The sequence below is a fragment of the Haemorhous mexicanus genome, chromosome 6 (genome assembly GCF_027477595.1).
Source record: "Haemorhous mexicanus isolate bHaeMex1 chromosome 6, bHaeMex1.pri, whole genome shotgun sequence".
NCBI classification, from domain to species: Eukaryota; Metazoa; Chordata; class Aves; order Passeriformes; family Fringillidae; genus Haemorhous; species Haemorhous mexicanus.
In genome coordinates, this window is record NC_082346.1 from 47,166,232 (window position 1) to 47,191,698 (window position 25,467).

The window sequence follows — 25,467 nt, forward strand, 5'->3', positions numbered from 1 at the left end:
CTTTGACCTGCACTATTTCTTAGCTCTTTCAAGAGAATCATTCTGAATAGATACAAAATTTACATTTAAGCCTGCATTTTGTCAGAGCATTTAGAAAGGTTATCAGGCAAAACAGAGAACTAGAAGAAAAGCTCTTCATCATGGACTTCAAACTAGCTTTTAGAACCTATTCTCTGCAGTGGCTTGGGAAACCAGGAGATATGCTTACTGTGAGCCTCAGCAGGGAGTATTTTGCTTCAGCTTGCCTTTACAAATGAAGCAAATCAGACACAAAATTTGCTGCTCATGGATTTGCAAATTTGAAATAACCCATTCCTTTTTGAAGCTAAGTCAAATGAAATTTGACCACCTTATAAAATATTTTTCTATTTAAAAATGTTACTTCTATGATCTGACTTTTTCTCATGACTTGACAGCTATATTAAACAAAGAGAAATTTAAACCTGAAACAAATATGCCTTCATTGTTGTAATTTAAACTTCAACCAGTAACAAATTCAAATGTCAACAATGAAATGTATTCAACCTAAAACAATATCAAGATTAGAAGAGGCTTTTTTTTCTGTTCATTTTGTTAATTTAAATTTCTAAACATGATTGTTTCAAATTATTGACTTACACAAATTAAACATATTTTTACTTAATTGAAGCCATTCATGAGCCAACAAACTCTTTTTTGCAACAATGCAAGGAGGCAAAAAAGGTTTCAGTAAATTTTTGTTTCTATTTTACAGCAATGAGAGTGAAGCTGTGTAAAAGCATCCTGAACCAAACCAAACAAGTTTTGGTTAGGAAGTGAAAGCAAAGTACTCATGCCTCTAAGGATGATATCTGTAGCTGTAAATTTGTTTTCTTCTGCAGTTGAAGTACACATCTGTGGTGAATAGGTACATAACACCCAGAATATAACTGAAAAGCCCACTGAACTCATTAGCATTCTTTTCATTGACCTCAAAGGGTCAGTGCAGTTGATGGCCTAACCTGTTGATATGTAATTGTGTTTGCTTTCACATGCCCATTTACAGCTATGGAAACATGCAGCAGATTGTACAGAAGCTGCTATACTTTTAAATGGAATAAGGAGCAGCTCGTTTATATGCACTGGATGTATTCCAGCTGATATTTCTCTGATCATTGATATATAGCAGAATTTATAGAAAAAAATAGAGATGATAGTATAATTATTGTAGATTTTCTATCTCAATAATGATGGTGTGATTTACAATAGCAAAACCATAAATGTGCTATTTGGTGATTTCCTCTGAAAACTGTAACTTAACTTGACAGCAATGCTAGATGAGCTAGGTGTAATAAAAATCACCCCATTGCATTTGTTTCTATCGTATTATATTTTAAAAAGCCTCCATGTGACAAGAAAAATAAAAGGCTATAAGGTTCTAATTGCTCCTGCACTGGAGGCACTCAAAAAACTTGCAACTTCCTGACCTAGTCCAGCAATGTTAAGCACAGCTGATTGGCAGCTTTACTGAATGCCCACATTTCCCTTAATGAAAGGAAAATGAGAGCAAACTGAACATCATATGAATGCATTCTAGTTCAGCAGCTCTATGCAAAGTTGAAAACTTCAGGAAGGAGAGGCTCATACTTTGACCTCAGGCTGCAGGTCAGAATTTTTTACCCACCTTGGAGTCCACAGAGAGTCCATGAAACAAAGGAAATTTCTGACACAAAATCCTAGGTAAACAACAAAACTTTAAAACTTCAGCCTTAAAAGAGTATTTTTCAACTCTTATTTTACTCTTAAATGTAAATAACAAGCACATAAAATTCCATCTCTTTTTTCTCTATGTGAGGATTAAGCTAACAGACTTTTCACTGTTTGCTGGGAGACTGAATAGAGTGTTATTGATTTAAAGCAGTTTGGAGGATGAGGGGCTGCTGAACTGAGGCCTCTGCAACAGCAGAAGGTGGTGTTGGTGTTGTGACAAGTAATACAGTAGCAGCAATTTAATGGAGCATTTCCTTCTGTACATTAGTTAAAAATTAATTTAGAACCTGGGAGCCTGATTCTAATTTGAAGAAAATCAATGTTTAAACACCCACTGAATTGTACGAGTGAGAGATAAACTTCCAAATTATTGACTGCTACTGCTTATGTCATCTGTTTGCAGTTCAGGTGTCTGGTTTCTTAAGGGATTTTAGCAAGATTCAAAGTCTTTCCTTATCTCAAACACTGAGCAAACTCAGACAGCCTCAGACATAATCTGTACCACAGAAGGACCAGTCTGACAAGCCAAGGCAATGCATCACTCCCATGACGTTCTGGATTTCAGAACACACGGAATTACACTAAATAGCTGACGCTTCATCTTTGCTCTCCCAGCTGCTCAGAGCAAGCAGATCTAGTTCCAACTATGCTAGGTCATCACTGATTCTCCATACTATTAACAGAAGGATATCTTACCTAGACAAATAGCCATGGCTCCAACTTCTCAGTCATCTCTCAGTCGGCTGGTCTTTCAGGACCTCCTTATTTCAGCAGCATGATCACAGACATGATTGCTTAAGGCTAGGAAAAAAATCAAGATTTTACAGGAAGAGGAAATATTTGGGATTGAAATGAATATTGGTCCAGAATTCTGAGACAGAAAAGAAAAGGCTTCTTTTTTAAGAAAAAAAATAAAGCCCCGGGTTCTGTTTAACACTCGTCTGCTTTTTCCAACTGCAGTCGGTTTAGCTTCGGACAGTTTAACAGAATTGCTTCTCCTTAAGGGTTGATGGTCTCACCTCTCTAACATCCAGATTTTTCAACACAAAAGTGTTAATATTACCATAAATATGAACTAGCGTAGCTAGGACTTTCTAGATGTAATGTGAAATCAAATTTGCAGAATTAGAACACCATCTTTAAGTGGCAATAAAGTCAGTTTTGTTCCTCTCATGCTAAAGATTTGTGCTTTATTTTTTTTAATCAATTCCTTTTGGTGTGATTTAGGATCAGGTGTGCCCCAGTTTAATGGATCAGGGTAGTTCTGTATCAGTCACCAGAAAAGGCAGGCTTATGCTTACTAAGAATTTGAAGGAGATTAGATAATTAGCTGCAAAGAGTGAGCAGAAGAGATAATTTCTTTCCGGAGCCAACCATAAGAAAAATTCACTCACTTTGTTTTATTAAAATATACAACTTGTAAATTTTTCTTTTAGATGACTGGATCGTGAAAGTTAGGTAAACTGACTGAGGTAAGGGGAACAACAAAATAATCCTGAAGTAAAATGTCACAGGAACAATAGGAAGGGATCTTCTAATGTTTTTCAATGGAGTTGATCCAAAACTCATAATAAAATATTAAACACGAGCCAATATAAAATAAGCCTAACTTTTTTATTCTCTTATTCTTCCTGTTTTGCTACTCTACCTGCTATATTTTATGTGTAATTATACGTTTAAGTATCCTCATCAGCAGTATGTTCTTACCTGTAATGACTGCAAATAGATATGAATAGATGTGGGAGGAAAATGAGATTTTCTGTTTTGTAAATAAGTAGTTTGCTTTTTTACTGTTTCTTTTTAACCTTAATTCACTGAAACCTGGCCAATATTTTTCTAACAAACAAAATATTTAGTTTTGCTAAATTTTGGTTGTTTGTTCAGGTTTTTTTAACTCCAGAGAAAAGGTAATTTTTTGGGGTAGAACAAAACTTCCATGGAGTTTTTTGCTTTCAGGATTGATCAAGGGAAATACAGGAAGAGTAGCTCCTCCACTGAACATCATAGAAACACAGTAAAATATATTAAAGACCTACTTTCTTTGTACAATCTAACAGCTTCCTCTGATCTGAAGTTCAAGGTCTTCCTGAGTAGCAGGTTTCAACTTATATTTATTACCCTTTCAAAGATTATTCTTCTTTGAGTCTGCTAAATGAGTTTTAAAGTGTATGTAAATTTTTGGCATTGGCAAATACTTTAGCAACAAGTTACGTAGATTAATACTTATTTTTATGGAGGAAAAATAACAAAGCCTGTTTGGTTTGAGCCTACTATATGAAAACATAATTTGATTTCCATTGCTTCCTGTATTTAGAGAAGCAGTGAATAGTCATTGCATTTAAACATGTCTTCCCCAGGCAAATAATGCTGCTTCAGATCTCTGTAACTCCCCCCTTGTTTGTGTTTTTCTGTCTTGTAAAATCTTAATCTATTTGTATGCACTTAATATAGAAACAATTTGTTTCCCTAATCAGCCTTCTCTCCTTTCAGTGCACTTTGTCTTTTTTACTATATCCCATTTTAGGTTAAAATGATCAGAAATTAATTAAATATTGAATCTGTGAGCACTTAAACAAAAGGGTAATATGGTAATGCAATTATGTTTTCCTCTTCATACTCAGTCCCTTTCCCAATACTTCCTAGCACTCAAATTATTTACATATATTTTTGGGGGTTTTTTTTAATATCAGAACTTAACAAGATTAAATATGTCAAGACTTATAAAAATCTCTTTTGCTTTCTAGGGAAGAGACAAGGGAAAAAAGTTTAACATAAATTATTCAAAATTAAAATCTACAAGATCTCAAAGGAAAACCCCCCCAATTTTGTCAAATTAGAATCTTGCTGTAACCTGAGAGATCTAAATAAACAATAAATAAGTACTATATTTAGTTAATTTATTGAAAAGAGTTGAAAAACAACTGTCTAAAATGTCCTGTGCAGAATTCCCTCCTCGCACTGGCATTTTCAGGCTGACTTTTCCTATCACTATTGTATTTGGATATATTTTTCAGCAACTGTGAGATTTTTAATTTTTTGCCTTAACATAGGAAAGCCTTCAGTTCTCATAGGAAATTACAATAAACAATAAAAAACAAAAGCCTTTTGTGGACTTCAGTCTCCCATTTTGGAGAACGGAGCTAGATTAATTAGCTGGTGCCAGCATTTTCATGTCTTTGCTGGGAACAAGCTATCTATCTCACTACCTGGCTCTCTGGAGTGCTTACTTGGCTCCTGCTCTGCCCTTCCCCACCGTGGAATTTGCACCACCAGCCTGTGCACAGGGGAGCATCACCCAGGATATCAAAGCTGCTCACATCACCCCCACACGCAGCCCAACCCTGCCTTCCTGGCCATTTGCCTCTCTACACCCAAAAGCAAGAAGGAAGCATTGGCCCTCTTGACTAATCATAAATGTGACTCCTCTTTTTGAAATAACTGAGGCTTTTAAAAGGATTTTTTTCCTTCCAAGTCTCACTCTGAGCACTCTGACTTTGTGAATCCTATTTGCATGAGTGATATTTGAAAAGAACTGCAAATTGCTTTTCCATTCTTATTTGAACCACACATTTAGATGAAAAGAATAAGAAGATTTTTCAATTAAAAATAGAGAGAAATTAGGTATGTGACACTCAAGAGTTTTATCAGGTCTTCAGTGACCTGTAGAAAGTTAAATATTTGTTTTTCAAAGTAAATTCCACAGCACATTCATCACCAGTGTTCAGCTCTACGAGATAAAATTTAGCTGTGGGAGCATAAGGCAGAAGTCAGGGCTCTGGCATGCCATTGGAAAATACAGGTGCTGAATCTCTTTCTGACCTAGAAAATGTCTCTTAACTTTAAATCCTTCACCTATCAGATTTAAGTAGACAACAATTGCTGCTACCTCTATCAAAAGGAGCTCGTGGAATTCATGTTTTACCTGGTTAATATGAGGGTGTGCAAAGGAAATGGAGATGTACTACTGTTTTCTCTCAGCCTCAGGATGTTTAGTCATGAATGGTGATGTGATATGACAGGGAGAGCAAATATGGTAAATGCTCATCTGTTATTATGATTATTACCTCTGCAGCAAGTAAAGAGCACATTTTAATGCAAACTGAAATGGGACTGACTGCATTTTTGTTTTAACGTAGTAGCACAAATTGCTGGTAGATTCCAGCTGCTGAGGTGCTGACTTTGGGCTTGACAGCTGTTTCCCTGTTCCTTCCACCATATCACAGCCAGCATGCACATGCCTTTTTCCAGTGAATGGGCCAGATGCACCTACTTTGCTATCATCCCCTTGGAGAGGGTGTCTGCTGTTGCTGGCCACCTAAAGGAAGGAGTTGTCCACACACACACACACACACACACACACACACACACAGAGCTGCTGAAGACAGGCTGTGTTTGAGTTCTGGGGAGACCAAAGTAGATATTTCCCTTAGTAGATATTTCCCTTGCACAGTCAGGGTTACCCAGTTAAGATGTTTTACCTCCATTATCTTTCCGAGAGGGAAATCTCTAAAATAGGTGAATCAAGGTCTTAATGGGACAAGCTGGCTTTAGTTTGTGTTTGTCCTAAAGCCTCAGCATGCTGTTGCAGCAGCATAAAAGACTATAAAATTCAAATAGGTTTTATCTACAGCCAGTCTAAGGCCTCTTTACAGTGTGAAAGTGATAGAAACAAGAAGCAGGTATGCCTGCAAAGTACTTTGAAGGGAGCCTTCTTTTGGAAAGCATCATAATCTTTCAACTCACTGTCTCAAGAAGGTTTTTTTCAGGCTTTTCTCCTTTTGTTTTGAGGAAAGGTTTGGCTGCAATCACTTTACACTTATGGCTGACAAGAATACATGGCACTGCCATCCATGACAGTATCCTTACTAACCTGATGAGCATGCTGGGGAGGCTTGCTCTCGCCAGATCTTTCACCACCCCAAGGGCTGTCAAGCCTGTTGTCACTCACATGTTTGGGAGTGTAGCAGATCCAGCATGGGGGTTGTGTATGTGGGAAGCTGAAAAGTTACAAGAATAGGGCATAAATTAGGAAAAGAAAGGGGAAAAAAAGAATATAAAGAGGTATTTCTTAATGGTAGTATACAATAAACTATAAACAATGATCCACTGTGTGCTAAAACTCTCTGGTAGAGGAATTGTAAATGCTGTTGTAATGAAAAGTTATGCTTCAAGCATATCTCTAACTTCCTTAGGCCAGATTTTAAATTCTTTATTCAGTCATTAGTACAAGTCTCGAAACTGATATGATTTTTTTTTCTTTACTCCAGATAAAGAACTGTGAATTTGGCCTTTTCCATCTGTACGATTCATTCCAGCAGTGTCAAACTGAAATCTTTAATGTTTGGGTTTGATGACCTATGGTATACAAGCAATTTATCAAAAATGTTATTAAATTAAAGGCTAGCTGATTACAAAAGATTTTTCTCTTTGATTTACCAAAAGTGACACAGTAACCAAACACATATACTCTGTGGTGTGCAATTCATCTATACGACAATTTTATCTCCAAAAAAGAACAGAAAAGGGATAAATAGGTCAGACACTCTGAGCTCTACTTTCCCATCAAAAGTTAAACTGAAGTGTTGCATATGGAATGAAGAAGTGCTCATGCAAATCTCTGGCATGACAGACTTAATCTCTTCTCACCAGAATCACTACAAATTAGAGGGCAGCTCAGGAAAGCCAGTACTCCAGTATCAAAGAGTACAGAAGAAAGCCACTCCCAGAGTCCTAGTTATGTAAAAAGCAGGGTGCTATTTAGAAGCCTCACCCTTAGAGGAAATCTGATATGTATAAATTAACTTTCTTAAGAGAAAAGAACCTTGATAACTCTGTCAAAGAGGGATGTAGATCTGGATGTTGGAAATAGGAAGCAAGGGTGGCTGAAACACCACAGTGCAGTGGTTCGCACTTCATGATTAACCAAACCTATTTTAAGTTTCTTAAACAAGGATATGTAAGAAGATTACATGCCCACAAATTGTTAGAAAAGCTACAGAAAAAACCTCTAAAGAGGAAGCTGAAATCTCTTAATTTACCAAATCACTAAGGTACTAAGATTTTCCTTACAGACACAATATTCAAGCTAAAAATCAGTCCTGAATTCTCATTGATTCCCACTGAAACTTGTTGTTTCATGGGCCCAGAGCACCAAAGCATTGAGTGTTCCCTACCAGTAGCACACCTATTTGACACTTTGAAGGAGTTCTGGTCCCCCAGTCTTCATTTAAAAGATTCTGATACATATCTTCCTTAAGCCTAGCAAGAGAAATCAAGGAAAAAAAGCAAAATAAAAATAAATTAGATATGTAAACCCAGATTTTCTACAAATACATAAAGATTATGTATACTAAGATAATTTTCCTTCAGAAGATATGAAAGCATGATCTTGCTCCTCCTGCCATTAAAGTCCATGGTCTACCAGACTAAAAATATGCCATAACGTGTCTGTAACCTTATCATTCTGTACCCCTGGTTTTGTGCTGCAGTTGATTTCAGACAAGTCAATCCTTAGTTCTGACCATATTGAGTTAAGAATTAGGGCCACTGGTGGTAAAAGTTTATAGGTTTTGTCCAGTATTTCACTAATGAGCTACTCCAAGAGAGAGAACTTGAAGGGAAATTAAAGAGAACACTGACTTGAGATAACTACATGCAACCAACTGCCCAGTGAGGCAAAAGCCCTGAGGTATAAATTGGTTAAAATTTCTTGGCTTGGAGAAGATGGGATATTTGCAGTATGAAATCCTACAACCCTCTCTCTGAGCAAGAGGTATCTTCCTAGGAAATCTGTGACTGTGCAAAAATAGTACAGGAGCAAAAAGCAGGTAACTTTCAGAAGTCATACCTTTTAATAACTATAAAATCTTTCTCTACTGTACTTTTTGTGAGCCATAACTCACCACTTTTTCCAGCCCCAGTTACAAAATTATAGTGTTATTGGTTACTAAATGTTGAGCTAATGTTGAATGCATGATAGCACAGTTTATGAGGGTGATTCCTAGAAGACCCTCTCTGGGAGATAAAAGTAACCAGAGCTATTTAATAGGGAAATGAAGCAAGCAGGTGAAATAATTTATATAAATATGTTTTATATAATTGTCTCATTCTGCTGAGGTGCTTGATAAGTTGATATTTTCTGCCTGTCTCTCTTTATCTATGCCACTGTGCCAAAAGGAGCAAAATTAGTGTCTAATAGCTATATCCTCTAAGGTACTAAGGCAATTTTCTTCTCTTTTGTACTTCAGAATATAGTCAGAGATATGTAGAGAGGCAGAGTGGCTGATTCCTAACCTTTGTTTAAAAGCAGTATTCAGATCCCATTTTTTTACTCATGGGCACAAAATAGAGAAAAGATAGTGCAGAGATGGTTCTTTGGATATTACTTATAGCCTAGGAGTTCAGCAGCGCTAGGAAGAACATTATCTCTATGGGATCAGAAGTTCAGAGCAAAGTTCAAGAGACAGCTTTTGCTGGACAGATATTTGGAGCTTATTTTATTCTTTCAGTACTTACTCACTGTCACAAGAACGTGACATGAGAGCAAAGCCATTGTCTGGGTAAGGAATAGTGACTACAATCCCTATTTCCATCTATCTATGGTGTCCCTTACGACTGATACCCTTTTTAATTGTCCTTAGATCCAGAAACTGGTGTTGCTTTGCTCATAATTAACATATGTAGAGATGCTAAGCCTTGCTCAAAGCAACAAGCTCAAAGACAACAGCAAAATAAAACTTTGCATTCATAACCACAGTTTGTTTAGGAAGAATAAAAAGATACTGTACTAAGAAGGCACAAATAAAGATATGAGAAATACACTGGGCGCAGAGATTATTAACATTTCAGGAGTTTTATAAATGTGTCAAGTCTTCAAAATGGAGTTACAAGTTCTCTTTGGAAAAATTCTAATGAACGAATTTATAAATGTATTTCTAACTTGTTCCTGGAACTCATGAATTATTTCTCCATTTTTCACAGATGCAAACGCTGGTGAAATGGCTAATATAGTTTGGTCTATAAAACACAACTGGAAAACTCATTGCTGCAACAGTGTAATATCTCTTTAATTTTTCTTTTCTCCTTCTCCAAGTTAATTCTCATTAACTTCACCCCAAAGTGAAGACAAGTGCCCCTGAAACTGCTGTGGCTGCTCCTGTCACAGCATATGCCTTGTGCTAGCTGTTGTCTGCTTGTGTCCTTGGTAAGAGAATTTTACACTTATCCTGTCATCTTTCTGAGGCAGCTGAAAACATACCAAGAGGCAAAAAATCAGAGTTCAAATCCAAGTCAAGCCAAACTCTGAACTAATGATTATCCAAAGTGGACAAACAAGGAAAGATGTCACCACTGATACTCACATCATCTCCTTTTAATTTTATCCAAATAGTCAAGAAGGGAAAGAGAAAAGAAATAAGGACCTTCTTACATTCTATTCTTTCCCCTCCTTAATCTGGATGACCAGGGTGCACCCTGGAGTGACAGCATAGCGAATCAGGGGCTTCCACACGGTGCTGTCAGGGTGGGATACCAGGCTACATCAACAGTCAGGCTGTACTCTGGGGTTTCTGAGGTTCTCCACCATGGCTTGAGATCTGATTTAATTGACTAGCCCACAAATTGTGTTTACATGGAGCTCCGGGGATTGGAAAGTGAGATTTATTAGTGAAATGTAATGCATTTTATTTTATGTTTTGCAGATTGGTGTCACCTACTCTTTTCATTTACTAACAGACTGATTCCTGAACTTGCAAGTTACCAGATTAATTTAGGAAATTATTCTTAAAACTATATTTATTTTTTTCCAGTGGTAACAGAGGGGTCCTAACTTCAGTCTTAAGCACCCTAACCTGGATCAAATAAAACCAAAATATGGTCTTAGAATCGTGCCACAATTTTTGGATAAACCGGACGTCCAGAGTCCACCAGTCTATTCTTGCTGTGAAATCACAGCAATCCCTGTAGGGAGTCAGTGTCTGACATAAAGGGGGATTTGGATGAGGTCCCATACATGTGAGATCTTTTATTGAAAGTGCTTTGATTGAGCTTGATTGTTATTTTTCATTTTGTTTAGTAAAACAGTACAGATAGAGCTCTCCAAACAATGAGAAATTGCTCTACTGTGTGCCTAAGTGAAAAATACACCATGGAGTTTTTAATGGGATTAGCTAATGCATGTGGAAAATAGATCTTGCCTGAGAACCATGTCACATCTTTCAAGCAAATATTACAGGCACAAGGAAAAGGGAGCTGGAGAAAATAATGTTCTTCTTAGTAGTGTATGGCTGTCCTTTGTTGCTTGAGATATCAGATAAAAGAAGAAAAGTTCAGCAAGATCATAAGTGGAATGGCCCAAACCCAAAACAGAGCCATCATAATCTTAGACACAGAAAAAGATGGAGAGTAAGGAACTCAGGATATGACAGACCCATTGACTATTTCATTTCCTTTGATACACAGACTTTTTCTGCTTTTCATTAAAGATCTCAATGAATATTTCTAGTCTGAAAACTGTTCATGAGCTCTCCCTTTGTGTGCGACAGTTAATAACTTTCAGTCAACTAGACTAGATCTTAGAAAAGCTCCTCTCTTCCTGGCTTGCTGTGTCTATGATCTAGGCATTTCCTAAGTAAACATTCTTCAATACACTTCTATTCTAATAGAACTAATAGTGATCTTTAGAGCTGAAGCCAAAAACAAGTGAGGAGATACAACATTAATACTGCTACACTGAGTTACCTTATCTCATTCTATAGAATCAAATATGAATTTATTTAATAAACAAAATAGCCAAAACTTGACCCAAAAGAGACTTGTCAATGATCAGGGAATATGCTGTTTTCAATACAGGTAATGTCATGAAATCAGGAATAACTCTGCTTAATATAAGGATTGAGAGAACATAAACTATTCATGAACCAATCAACAAGGTTGTAGTGTGAATTGTTCACTGATTCATATGCCATTTTTGATTTTGTTCTGCATTAGATACCTCCATCTGCTATTTTTAATTCTTGGTTGAGAAAACTGCTCACTCAAATTTCATGTGCTTCCAAAGCCAAATAAAGATACGAATTTCTATAGATTTTAGACATATGTATGGTGTTAAAATTCACAGTGATGCATGTTAGGGAAGGATCCTCTTCTCATTTCACACTTATGACAATCTGGAGCACCTCTTTTTACTTCAGTGAAGATACAGTAGTTCAGTCATAAGAGAATATGGGTCCTAGATTTCAGTATAGCTTTGTACCTTTGAAGGTGTATTTTTCTTCACCCTAAAAATATGCATCCCCTGAACAAAAACTTTATACACCAGTCTGCCCTTTAAAACCAAAGAACAAGAACAAAAGGTAGGGATTATGTCAATGCATAAACCTCAGGCATCAGACTTAATAAGATATTTCAAATCCTAAACGTGAAGAACTACCTTAGAAAGATGAGGTACCTTTGAAAATACTGTAGCAATTAATCTGCTCTTTAAAAAAAAGTTCTCAAGTAATTCAGAATCACAGCCAATAAGCAACTATGTGATAAACATCTACAAATAGCTATGCACTCTCTTTATATAAAAGAAACTTAGCTGAAACAAGTAGATGGATTTGGCTAATGTTGCATGTTTTTGCATATCTAGGAACTTCTTAAATATAAGGGTAATGTTTGAAGAAAATGTCTAATTTACCCATGCAAGGGCTATTAAGGCTTCTACAAAGCAGAAAATTAGGTAATGCACTCAAAACCTTGTTTTTAAATTACATAATGTTGCTAACAGCTTAAAGGCAGTTATTCAGGTTTACAATTCTTCCCATGCCTGATACCTGTGCAGAAGAATTTAGTAAAAAATGTTGAAGATGATTACGAAAACTGTGGGGAGATGAAAGTGTTCACAAATAGCTTTTAATTTTGTTTGTTGAATTCTTGTATTTTCAAATTTAACTGGTCGAAGTCTGTCAAATGGAAATGAATGAAAACCTCACCCTACAATTCAGACTAAATTGTAGTCAAAACTTCCCTAGAAAATTGATTAAATGAAGCAGAAGACAGAAAAATAAAAATTACTAAATCTAGGTAACGAATTCTTCACAAAGTATTCTTAGGGTTTATTCTTACAAGAGTTCATAGTCTGAATCTACCTCCTGAGCTCCTATTTTAATATGTGCCAGGGTGGATCTATATCTCCAATGACTGTATTAAATAAATTCTATCATTCTTATTTATTTTCTGCCTTTTTTTCATGTTAATTGTGAATCTTAGGGACACAATGTGGCATTCCCAGGTATCCTGTAAATAACAAAAGTTCAGGAAGACAAAGAACTATAAAAATGCCTCCTGTACTCAGAGGAACCATGGCAAGAAAAGTATCTCCTTGGGCCACTGCCATTATCCCAGCTCTACAGCTGGCACCAAAATAGCACAGTAACTGGAGACACATAAATATCATGGATAATTATATTCCTTTTAGTTCTTTCCAAAACCGCGGCCACACTTTTCAAATGTCACAGTGGTGCTGGCAAATCAACACTTCCACGCATTTGACTGTGCTATGATGAGTTCTCAGGTCAGCCAGGGCTACCCTGCCCTGGCCCCAGTCTCACCCTGCCCCAAGAGATCCTGCTGATCACAGCCACTGAAAGAGCCCCTGTGGGGGCAGACTGCTACCTCCCTTAACTGCATTTACACACACAAACTCTTTCTGGTGCCTTGCTGGTTCATGGAAAATTGTCTCACTGACACTTGCTGTAGCTATCTGCGTTGCTGAGTCAGTTTCCCTTATAATAAAGATTTGTTCACATCAACATCAGCAGTAAGTCCAAGTGGCCTCATATTCATCATCCTTTTTGGGGTACACTACGTAAGTGAGCTTGCATATTTTCTCTTTCTTCTAAATTTATTCCTTGTGCTTCATATTTCTCTTTTGACAAAGAGCAACATGATAAAACCTTATTTCCTCTTTAGTTACAGGAGCTCCCAAGCTCTTCTTTTTATTTTTAAACTCTGTGCTGTATTTAGCCTCAATTATATATTTTTTCTTTTAAAACACTTGTTTTAAGATATAATGTTAACCATTTTGAAACAGAAACAGGTAGTATATTCCTTCAATTATTAATTAGGTAAATATTTGGGGTTTTTGGGGGGTATAGTTTAACAAGGAGCTGAAAATGGACCTTAACTGTAGCCACCAATTCGGCAAAATTTTTGATGACTTCATGTCTTTATTATTGAAAGAAGGACTTAATAGATGAGTTAGGTGACATTAATGTTCATCATTTTAGAATGACTATTTCTGTCTGGGAGATGTGCATGTGTTAATTCAAGGTTGGCTGCAAGACTTCATTTAGAAACAAGTGAAAAAAAAAGATGAAAATTATAATTCCAATCAAGAGGAAGCTGGTTGTATAGAAAGCGAGTTGAATTTATACTGGAACACATGATCATTCTAATATGTAACAAAAAATGACTTTCTTTCTCTTGACTCCAGTTTCAGAAAGCATTAGTTGGATTCAGTCCTGCACCAAAAAAGCTTTTGGCTGCACTGCAAAATCTTCTTAGTATAAATCGAGATTTGAATGCAAACTGAAATAGCAATTTAATCCTAGAGTAGGTTTACTTATTGTGGTAAGCTACCTATTTACAGTTTAGCTGTAATAGAAACAAAATAGAATTAAAAAAGCATATCATATGTAAAAAATATTTTTCATATAATGGCTAAATTCTCTCTGTCTATAAAATTTAACTTTACCAGTACCTAGTACTAATATACTCTGCAAAAAGCTTACATGTAGATCATTCCCATATGAATACCTTTATCCTCTTGTGTAATTAATATATAAATACAGTAATGAGTGTATGAAGGCTTTCTATCAAAATGTGGAATTCAAGAAAACAAAACAAAACAGGAGAAATTTTAAAAAAGAAAGAAAAGAAAAGCTAATTGTAGATTTTTGAGCAAAATGAACAACACTTGATGAAATATTTTTTGGCCAGTACAATTGCATCTGGTTTTGCCAGCAAAGCAAAAGCTGGATACATTTCTTTGTTTTGGTTTGGTTGTTTTCACACTTTACCTATATATGTTCCAAAACTTTACAGAGGACCACAGGCTAAAGTCTTCCCAAAGTCTTTACTAAGATAGCCTGTATCTCTTCACTCCTCTTCCTTTGTTCTTTATGCTTTATCCCACTGTTTTATTTGTACTTTGGATTAACTTGAAACTTGAGTCTTACTTATGTTATAATCATGGTCTAAGGCTAAATATTTTGGTCAGGTTTTGGGGGGGATTTTTAATTATTAAGTACTATCAGAAGAGGTTTTAGGCACTAGAAACTGAGATTAATAGGCTTATGGTTCTCTATCCTGCAGGAATTGCCTCTGTACTGGTAGTGTTTCAACAGACATGTTTCAAGTGGTACAATTCTGGAGCTGACAAGGTTTTACATAGCTCAGTTGGCAAAAGAGCAACTTACCTCAGGGTATGAGTGTGAAATTACAGCAATGTGGTAACTGCCAGGTGTATGTTCTTATCCCACAGAAAGTATGGTGGAGCTTTCCTCTTACCTGCCAGCTTGTCAAAGAAGGCATCAGGGCAAAACATGCAGCGTGCACTGGATGTAAAAAACTTTCCGATAGAAAGCAGAGCAAGAGCCATAGATGAGAAGAGTCATTACAGGTAACTACAGATCTGCTGGGTTTGCAGCTTACTACAAGAGGGATGGGAAGCATAGCCTTTAGTTACTTATTTATAAACTCCACACTCACTCCTCAGCACACAGCTTTTATCATGCTTCTTCCCTTCCATCAGTGCCTTTGGCCCAGCAGTCTCACAGAATGTGCAGGATTAAGCAGTCAAACGCAGACATCTTTACTCAGGGGTACAGAGGTGTAGCAAGAAAACCAGCTGAACCCTAGAAAGTGCTCATACAAAGTCTATTCCCTCCTATAGGTAATACCTTCTCACTCTGCTAGCTCCTCCACATGTAAATCACATCAATTTACACTCCATTTCACTGACTTATACTCTAGTAAGTGAGTGTAAGTAGGTCTTAAGGTGTCTAACTGAGCAGAAAGGACTCTAAATTACACATTTTATGCATCACCTCTGAACTTAGCTTATAGGTCTTAAACAAAAGCAGAGTAATAAATTGATAGTTTGGAGGAGGGAGGACATGAAATGTGTGTCCATTTTAGCTTCTCGAGGTTATCACTGTATTTCATCAAAACTAATAAAAAGGTCCTGCCTTTTTACTTGAAATGCTATTGAACTCAAATTTAGATATGCACCAAATTCTTTAAGCAATTATTTAAGCAGGTAAAAATAAAGTAGAAAAACATGAAGACACTAAATAAATCACAATTTAGCTTGGTTTTCTCTTCGTGGTTTGTTTTTTGATTTGCTTTTTTTCCTATCCCACTTTTGAGCTGTCCCTAAAAACTCTCAGAGAAATGCATGTTATTTTCTGGTTTGGACCATGCTCTGAAACCTCTCTTGTTAAACTTTGTTCTGATTCACTGTCAATTCTACAATGAAATACGCATTTAAGCAAATTGCTAATGAGATTTGTGGCAAAGCTATGAGGCTATGCATAGCATCTCAGAGTCAGTAAAATAGTATTTAGAAAGAGTGGAATCTATTTATTACCAAATCACTTACTCCTGAGGACAATTACTGCTACAAACATTTAATTAAATGGTGATGTAATTTTGATGAGCCTACTCAATACAAGCAAAGCCTGTTCTACATTTTGAAAAGGTGAATAACAGATCTGTCCTTCCATCATTCCAGTTAAAATTAATTGGTCTCCTGGAAGTCTAGTTATAGAAAATATGCAAACTCCCTAGTTCATCTTCCCCAGAATCTCATCTCCATTAACTTAAAAAGGTACTAAGAACGAGGTTTCTCAAAGCAGAATAAAAGAACAATGCACAGTAATAACAGGAAAAATCCTGAGGGTAGTATCTTGCTATGGAGGGTTTTTTAAGGATTTGTTTTTTGTTGCCATTTTTTTCCCCTGAAGTAGGGGGAAGATTTCTTTAAGGTATGGTGTAGAGCTGGAAGGGAAAGAGTAAAGCTAAGAAAGCTTTTATTATTAGTGCTCTGCCTCCACAGTTTTAAAACAGATTCTGGCACTTATGAGAATGGGGAATGGCATTGCTCTGTGACTTCCTCCCTGATAGCAAGTTAATTAGGTGCCAAGTGCTAAATGCTGGATTCTATGCATTTAAAGAGACACTTAGGAAAACAAAAGAATTTGGCATCTAAATAGCCTGTGTTTGCTTCTGGAAACATTTATTTATTTTAAGGCTTCAAAATAATGACAATCCATAGAATATAGCACTCACATTTTAGAGAACATATTTCATCACAAAGATCTTTTATTTGAATTCATTCTTAGAAATGATAATTATACACCAAGGTTACCCTCATAGTACTGCACTGTACAGCTATGAAAATCAAAAGACTCTCTTTTATGCATTTGCTGAACAAGAGATTTTCTTGAAATCCCTTCGTTGAAAGAATGCCCAGTATGATGAATGACACAATCTTTTGGTTTTCATTCAGACAACATTTTCAGTGAAGTAAAAGACATTTTCTGGTGTAGAGGCCATAAATTTACCCTTGTTTTAGCTGGTCAGAGTTAAGAACAGTTAGAAGGGAGACTTGTGAGTGTCAGAACCAGAAAGACAGAAGGAACTACTTGAATTCTTGAAACACTAATGTTGCATTACGTATCTGTCTTGTATAGTGTCTCTAGCAATAAGCTGAAGGAGGAGATGAAGTGCCATTTCTTCAGGTTTGCAGGTGACAACCAGGAGCGGAGGAACAGACAATACAGTGGAGGGTGGAGGGGCCTGGACTTGCTGAAGGAATGGGGTGAACAGGAGCCTTATCAAACTCAGCAAAGACAAATGTAAAGTCCTGTACATGGGAAGCAGAGCCTTTTGCAGTGTTACAGGCTGGGATGGGTTGGTTCCAGGCAGTTCTGCTGGAAAATTCCTGGAGTTTGCAGTGGTTAGCAAGCTGAACATGAGCCATCAGCGTGTATCTGCAACAGAAATGTCTAGCTGCCTTCTGAGCTGTAGGAACAAGAGGAGAGCACATTCAAGAAACCAATTGCTTATTCCCATTTACGCGCCACTCTTTAGAATGCTATAAAGCTACTTTGTCCAGTTTTAGCCAACTGCATCCTGTAAAGACATTGAGAAAGAGCATCATAGAATAATAAATCATAGAATGCCTTGGTTTGCAAGACCAAGAGACCCTGAATATCACCTAGTTCCAAGTCCTGCTGTGAGCAGGGATGCCACCCACTATATCAGGTGGTACAGGGCCCATCCAATCTGGCCTTAAGCACTGCCAAGTATGGGACATCTGCAGCTTCTCAACACAGCTTTCTCCTGTACCTCACCACTGTCACAGTATAGAAATTCTTCTAAACATCTAACTTAAATCTGTCCTCTTTTTGTTTAATACCATTTCCCCTTGTCCTATCACTTTCCCCTCTATTTTATGAGCCCCCTTTAAGTACCTAAAGGCCACATCACATTCTCGCCACAGACTCCTTTTCTCCAAGGAAATCTACTCCAGCTGTCTCAGCTGGTCTTCATAGGAGGGATGCTCAGCCCTTCTGACCAGTTTAGTGGCACTCCTCTGGACCTGCTCCAACAGGTCCATGTCTTTTCTGTGCTGGGGACCCCAAAAATGGATGCAGCACTGCATGTGGGATCTCATGAGAGCAGAGTAGAGGAGAAGAATCACCTCCTTCAACTTTCTACCCACTCTTCTTTTGAAGTAGCCCAGGATATGGTTGCCTTTTGGGGCTGTAGCACACCTGCAGGCTCATGTCCACCAGAAACCCCAAGGTTTTCTCCTCAGGCTCTTCTCCAAAACTTCATCTCCCTGTGATCATGTCTGGGATGGCCCCAACCTAGGTGCAGCAGCCTGCACATGAACTTGTTGAACCCCAATATGTTCTTGTGGGCCCACCTATCAAGTTTTTTCCAGGTCCCTGTGGATATCTTCCCATCCTTTTGTTCTGTCGCCCCCACCACTCAGCTTCTTGTCATCTGCAAACTTGCTGAGGGTGCTCTCAATCTCTCAATGACACTGTCATTCACAAAGATATTACAGATCACTGGGCCCAAGATGAGCCCTGAAGGACACAACTCATCATCAGTCTCCGAGGCATAGAGGTGAGGCTCACCATTTTGTAGTTCCAGGGTCTTCCTTTTTACGTTTTTTAAAAAATAGAGTGGGGGTTCTCTTTTTTCCAGTCACCATAGGCTTTACTTGAACACCTTGACTTCTCATAATGTGGGGAAAAACTTCTTCCCAGAGAAAGAAGTCAAGACTAAATAGATTGCCAAGAGTACAGTCTTCACCCTTGGAAGTTTTGAAGTTCTGAGAGGATGAGGTTCATATGACAATTAATTGATCCTAATTTCAGCAATGTCTTGAACTGGCATTAAACAGTACTATAGTAACAGTGAGAAGAAAACCCCTGGAAAAGAAAAGATAATCTGTGTTTCAAACTGTCTTGTTGAGGATTTTTTTCTGAATGACCATCTGTCTCTCTAGCACCTGTGCAAGATACTACTAGTATTGATACACATCATTCTGAGTAAAACCTTCTTTCTCATACTCTCCTTTTCCATCAAGGAAAATAAAATACTCCACTCACAGCACATTTTGGAATGACCATGTCAAAGGCATTTGTGCCAGTCAATCTGTACATATTGGCCATGCACTTCTAAATATGTCTGTCCATCAGAAATATGTTTCACAAATACTTGTGATCTCTGGTCTCAAGAGATATGGTTCAGTGAATTCACGTTAAGTATACCTCTTTCTCTCTGGTTTTGTTGCATTTTAAGTGTGACTTATCTTAAAATTTTATTTACCTTTAGATAAGTGAGCAAATTAAATTCAAGCCTTACTTATGACTCTTCAGCCTGTTTCCTTTCCATTAGAATCAAAGGGGACACTTTTAAAAAGGTTAGCTAGTAATTGCTGAAAAATCCTACCTAGCAGCGTGAGTCTCACACATACATATACACAAGAAACTCATTTAAATGTCCTTAATTGCAATTATCCCATTTACCCCTTAATACTATGAAAGTATTTTTAGAAAGCTTTAAGAAATACATTTTATTCACCCAGTAGGCTCTGGAACCATTACTCTAAATTGTGTAAATAGATATCCAGTCACGTAATGATATTCTTCTATCATTATATATTTAACCATTTTTTTTAGTTCTGTTTACTTTTCAGCTACAAGTCCAGCATGCCTATGAAAAAAAATGGTAAAAACCTGGATATATGCACAAACATCCAGTAGGGACACAATTAACCACTGGATCTGCAGAGATCACTGCAGCAACTTGCTCATAATTCAACTTTTCTCTTACCAGTAACAAAACTCATCTGCATGTTTTTATGAGATCTAAAAACTAAAGCAGTTGCTATCAATGTAAGCCCTTTACTGAGATGTGGAGGATGCAGAAAATCTGCTATCTACTTTGCAACAGGTATTACCAACACCAAGGATTACATCAGTGAGAACAACTGCTTCCTTAACAGAAATCCAGAATGGAAGGGTGAAAGACTATTCCCGAGAAAACATCAAACCATTTGCAACATCACTTGTAAGGCTTTTTCAGCTTTTAAAAGATGTTATCATCCACTGCTCTGAAAATAACTACTACTCTTGAATTAGAAACTAACAAGCAGTCAGACTGATATTATTTTTATGACTTAAGAGTTCAGGTTGTGTAAGAAAATGAAGTTTTTGAGGTTTCAACACAGCAAGACTTTTACTGCCAGCCATGATGACTTGTGATTTGTATGGAATCTTTTGAAAAACTGGAGTCCATGAGGATGTGCAGTTAGCTAATTATATTCTTCAGAGAAGAGAGAAGAAGGAGAATTTCTGTCCTGATAATACGAGAAAACTCCCTCCATACCCAGCATTCAGTGATTAGGCACTGAACAAGACATCCAGAGTAGATGCTCTGTGACTTACACTGGCTTAAAAAGGGCATTGCTCTTTCATCACTGCCCAGCTAGATTTGGGATTCGTAAAAGGCTGACACACAATTTGACAATTTCCACTAACCTGAGTGGGAAACAATCCTGTGGTAACAGGATCCCTTCACAGAGCACTAACACCAGGTAAGCAATCAAAAAGAGAGTGCTGACATGTTCATCTGGAGTAGAACGTATGCCAGGAAGTGATGTTTTGTCTTCTTCACACTTCCAAAATCATCTCCCAGATGTATGGTCTGTGCAGGGTTGGAAAGAAGAGTCAGATCTTTTATTAGTCTGCCAGTTTTGCTTAGTTGGCAGCTGGGGTTAAACCATGACAATTAGAAAGCTGCAGACTTGTTTAATCCAAACACACTAGAATTATATGGAGAGACAAGTTGTATAAATGTTGAATTTGGCTTAAAGATTGCATCAGTACAGACAGATCCCTGGCTATGTAAATATATTTATTTGTGTATACATTGCACTTGTACATTATACACAGTATATAGTACATACACAGTATATATTAAAATCTCTGTGTTGGAAAGAACTAAGGAAAAATTACTTTCACAAAATACTGTGTTGGAAAAGGTAATAAAACAAAAAACCTTAATTTGCATTTAACACTGAAAAATTATTTGTTTGCCATGTATTTTCATGGTTTGAGAAATACATCCAAGTGAAAATAAAAATTATTAAAAAAAGTGGCAGGCTTCTGGTTAATCAACACATTGGATCTAAATTAATAGGAAACAGCATTCAGATACCCATTTGCTCCCAAACTTGCCTCCATTCCTACCTCACATTTTCAGTTTTCCTAACTTTTCTTTTTCTTTCAGACTTTTTCTCACACTTCCATTGAAGACTGCACAAATAGTGTAAATTATACTGTTCCCTGCATCTTTTTCTTTAGGGAGGTCTTTTTGTAAATATCTTTCAAATCATGTATTGTGCTATGAGCCATCTTGTCACTCTTTCAAACTGGAGAGAAGAGCTGATGAAAAGTGAGAGGTCACAGAGATATAGAAAATACAACATAAGGCAGATGAATTATTTGGATGAAAGGAGTGGGAGGTGATTAATTCTTGAGGGCCATCATAATCCCTCCTCAAAACATGACCAAAATCCTGCCACTGCATTCCCAAAATGTAAAACAAATCACAACTTTCTTTTATTCCAAAATGCTTTTGTGCTCTGGTGGAAAACCAGATGATATCTGCTGAGTTTCAGGGACAGCAGAAACCCATTGTTTGTCAAAGAATAGAGAAGGACTTTGGACATGTGGCCTGAAACACTGATGGAACCAGTTAAAAATTCTTTCTTCTCAATTTGCCTCATGAAGAAGATTTTCAGTGGCACCTACATAGAGCAGTAGCCCCTCTTCTTGATCAGGAATTGTGCCACAAGGCACAATTATAGCCAGTCACCCTCTGGCTCCATACTTCTTTAACTTACAGCTCTCTCTGTTACTCTCATGTACTTCCCTGGTAGTTACTGGTAGGTGGAGAGGCTGAGCAATAACCAGTTGAGCAGACATTAGCTCAAAATGATGCTTTCAGGTATTCAATACAAGAGACCTTTTGCTTTCACCTGCCATTTCTAAGCAGACCTGAGAATGAGGACTGCAGTTTTCCCTGGTATATCATGTGCTGTGTTTAGATACAAAAAAAACATTGGAGGTAACACATGAGGAGAAAATTTTAAAAGATGCAGCTTGTGGGGAGGAAAAAGAAAAAAATAATAAAATGAAAACCATGTACATGTCATTTCTAGAAGATCTCTAAGAGGTAGGATTATTTCATCTTCCACTTCTTATTATCTCTGCCTATAGGCAGGTCGGGATGGAGTTGAAAGCTGGCATCTTTTGCTATCTGTCCTACAGGGGCAGAAACGGCTGTATAAAATGCAAGAGCAGAGATTAATGGGGGCATTTTCCCTGGCCCTTTTTCATTTTCTTTTGTAAGTTATAACAGCACAGCCACTTATTCTTATTACATTGCACTTTGTGATTTAGGGCTTGAGATTCTGTGCTAAGATAAAAGGAGGTTAGGAAATGAAAGGGTGGGGGAATGAAGGAGGGAAGAAGAATACAAGAGAAAATCAGGCAACATGAGAAGACTTATGTCCTTTGAAGCAATAAATAAGTCCAAGTTAGGAAGTAATAGAAATAGTTAATCCACGGTATACTTCAGCACAGATGAATAAAACAGCAGCCTCAATGACACAAGTGGCAGCAGCAGCACAGCCAATCTATTGGCAGAAAGGAGGTGTAAGGTAGCAAAGGAGGTTAAATAGCAATGAAGAAAAGACAGTCAGTAGGCCTGGCTGTGCTATAGCATTTAGCCAAACAAATTATATGGCAGGAAAAAACAAGCTGAACAAAAAAATTAAAGAATTTTCCACAGAACACCAAAGAAGCAGATAACATTGGAAGTCAGAGATAAAGTCTGGTCTGTGGCCCGGAAGGACAGAAAAAGAGAGTTCCTTATATCTGGTGCAACTGGAATCTGGTTCTTCACCAGTTGCTCAGGAAAAAACTACAAACTTGTTCTATTCACACAGTGTTACTAGCTTTTTCTCGTTGAAGCTCAGAAGTTTTTCCAGAGCCATGTTATATTATATGCTCATGAAGATCACGAAATAGACTAGAAATAGAATTCCTCAATCTTTCAAACATGGTGGCTGCCAGGAACCTTGGATAAGTACCTATTTCTTGATTGTTTCTTGAGAATGAACGGCAGCATTGATAACAGGTGATGTATTCTGGTGTTTTGGAAGGAAAAGGAGAGAGTAGCAGCTGGGATGTGTGGGTGGGTGATGCTGTAGTTGACAAGGAACCTGTAACCAACAAAAGAGTGAAGAGGAAAAAAGATTTTGTTACTAAAGGAAGTTAAGGAGATTATTCCATTTTGTTTGTGATGAGAAGGTTCATGTGTCATAATCTATAGTAAGGTACAATAGCTGAAAATTCAAGGTAGACAAACTCAAATGTATAATTGGCAACGGAAATAGTTAGTCATCATGATGAATTATCTCGTTATGCTTCCAAGCTCTGTGCTCTTTTTTATTTAAAATTTACTAGCTTAATAAAAACATTTAAAAATCAAATTAGGCATACTCCAGGAATGCTTCATTTACCCCCTAGATGAATCCATTGCTAATTTAAAAATACAACACCTGTTAAAAATTAGCTTAATTTCATAGTACAGTGTATATAAAGTATTTCTAGTATTTATAAAAATAATTGAAATTAAAACAACATATGAAAAGTTAAGAAGGCTCGTGAAATATTTGTCCCTTTTGACTTGACTTCTGTTCATTTTTATTAAAACTATTTAATACTTTGCAGACATTATCAGAAATTTTGCTTTTGGTGAAAGTAGAAAAATTGATTACAGAGACATATTTGTGTAAACTGAGTTTCAGTAGATTTCTTGTGACCCGATATTATTTCTAGTCTAAAGAATCACCAAACACAAAATAGTGTTTTGTTCACCCGAGCTCAAGTAAATAAAGTTCTTAGGCCTCTGAAACCTGCCTACATGAGGTAATGATGCCACTGTCAATCTGTCTGACTCTCTGATAAATGCAAAAAAAAATGCACAAACCCATCCACATCTGTTTTCATTTTAGATAAACCACCATAGTTTCATTTATTTCATTATACCAATGTGCCTTAGTTAAGAATCTGAAATATAAAGTATATACTATTTTATCCTTCTAGTATTTTAACCTTCTTTCTGACAACCTTCACCTACTCATAAAAAAGATTTCCTTGTGAAGGAAAGATGCTCATTTGTCTAATTTTACAGATAAGGAACACATAATCTGTACAGCCCAAAATTAATGGTTCCACATTTGCTTCTTTCAAAACAGCCCTCTGAAATTTCAGTTCTTTATCTAATTTGTAAAACACCCTCTCTAACCCAGTTTTGCCAGGTCTTTTAAAATAAAATATAGTAAAATGATGAGACAGGTACCTAGGAGGAAAAGAACAAGCAAAAGCAGTTGTATGATAGGAAAAAAAAATTTTAAAAGTAATATTTTAATTAACTAAAAATTTAACATGATGCATGATAAGACCAAGAAGAAATCAAAATCATCAATAACAGCCCTTATCCCCTTCTGGCCACCAATCTAATAATTATCAGCTGACAATTCTACAGAAAATACTTACAATAAGTGCTTTTGAGTTTTAGGCTATGTCAAGGATAATATCCAGAGCATAAAAGATAGATTATGAAAAGGTGCATAGGTTTTTGTGGTGTATAACAGATCCTCAATACTGAGATTTATCCTGCGTTGCTGGGGCACGTTAGTCTTGTAGATAAATAGTAGAGTTGACTATAAACTCTTGCTAAATGCAGAAAAAAAAGCATTATCAATATTTCTGGGTTGAAACAGCCAGAAGATTACAAAAACACCTGGTAATTAAAAGCAATTAAAAGCAGAAACAAGCTAGCAAGATGAAATGGATGGTCCAGGAGAAGTAAATGAGGACGAATGCAGACAAGTGCAGAAAGACGTATAGAGCGTTCAAAATGCTAACGGATGACAGACAGTTCAATGCAGATAAATGAAGTGCAATTATGACTTTGATGAGCCTTCGTGACACAAGACTACTCTTTGTTCGAGATAAAATATGAGGACTATAGATGAAAACAGATGAAAAAAATGAGAGACAAGTCATTGTGCATCATTAATAAGAGATAAGAAAC

At 36.9% G+C, this 25,467-nt stretch overlaps 1 long non-coding RNA gene across 1 annotated transcript; it reads right to left on the bottom strand.

The window, feature by feature from the left end:
* Positions 1 to 1,545: 1,545 nt before the first annotated feature.
* Positions 1,546 to 6,728, bottom strand: LOC132328363 (uncharacterized). Its single transcript, XR_009486759.1, has 3 exons — positions 6,599 to 6,728; positions 2,425 to 2,529; positions 1,546 to 1,694 (listed from the first exon to the last, which is right to left on the bottom strand). It is a non-coding gene; the product is annotated as an uncharacterized LOC132328363 (long non-coding RNA).
* Positions 6,729 to 25,467: the final 18,739 nt, after the last annotated feature.